The sequence below is a fragment of the Bison bison genome, unplaced genomic scaffold (genome assembly GCF_000754665.1).
Source record: "Bison bison bison isolate TAMUID 2011002044 unplaced genomic scaffold, Bison_UMD1.0 scf7180017861702, whole genome shotgun sequence".
NCBI lineage: Eukaryota > Metazoa > Chordata > Mammalia > Artiodactyla > Bovidae > Bison > Bison bison.
Genome location: NW_011492274.1, coordinates 1,170 through 1,841, shown reverse-complemented (window position 1 = coordinate 1,841; position 672 = coordinate 1,170).

The following is a 672-nucleotide window of genomic DNA, read 5'->3' as shown; positions in this document are numbered from 1 at the left end:
CCCCTCCCCCACATATCTTCCAAGGGAGAACTCCCAGTCCCCAGGGGAACCACTGTTCTGACTTTCAATCCCCGAGATTCGTTGGGTTGAATTTTATGTAAATGGAATCATACAGTAGGAATTATTTTGTATCTAGTTTGCTCACTGTAAGTCATGTTTGTAGGAATCATTCATGTATTCGTATGTGTAGTTATTGTTCATTCCCATTATTGTGTAGTACATGATATACCATAGTTTATTTTTAGAATATCTTATTTAACATATATTCTCCCTAGCAAAAGGTTTAGCTCAATGGTTTAGCCTCTGTCTCACTGATACATCTCAAGTACCCAGAACACTGTCTTGCACATGGTTGGTGCTTTATAAGGATGTGTTGGATTAAATTAACTAGTTTTTAGTCACTCAGGAGTGTTCCATTGCAGAACTTCCTGGGCCTGCAAGCACTGCTTTAACTCTGCCTCAAGTCTAGGATTCTCCTCATTTGTCTCCTTAGTGCCCCTTTGACTTCCTTGTTTCTCAAAGTGTAAATCAGGGGATTAAGCAGGGGAGTCACCAGAGTATAGAACAGTGCAATGCTTTTGTTCACATCCTGTGAATAGCTGGAAGGAGGCTGAAGGTACATGGAGATGAGCGTCCCAAAGAAAATAATCACTACCATTAGGTGAGAACCAC